Raw genomic sequence first — 392 nt, forward strand, 5'->3', positions numbered from 1 at the left:
GCTGGAAAGCTGCCTGGCGGAAAAGGACCTGGGGGTGTTGGTCGACAGCCGGCTGAACATGAGCCGACAGTGTGCCCAGGCGGCCAAGAAGGCCAACGGCATCCTGGCCGGTATCAGAAATAGTGTGGCCAGCAGGAGCAGGGAAGTGATCGTGCCCCTGTACTCAGCAAAGTGAGGCCGCACCTCGAATACTGTGTTCAGTTTTGGGCCCCTCACTACAAGAAGGACGTTGAGGTGCTGGAGTGTGTCCAGAGAAGGGCAACGAGGCTGGTGAGGGGTCTGGAGAACAAGTCTTCTGAGGAGCGGCTGAGGGCACTGGGGTTGTTTAGCCTGGAGAAAAGGAGGCTGAGGGGAGACCTCATCGCTCTCTACAACCACCTGAAAGGAGGCTG

The sequence above is a fragment of the Pygoscelis adeliae genome, unplaced genomic scaffold, assembly GCF_000699105.1.
Source record: "Pygoscelis adeliae isolate BGI_AS28 unplaced genomic scaffold, ASM69910v1 Scaffold72, whole genome shotgun sequence".
In the NCBI taxonomy this organism is placed as follows: domain Eukaryota; kingdom Metazoa; phylum Chordata; class Aves; order Sphenisciformes; family Spheniscidae; genus Pygoscelis; species Pygoscelis adeliae.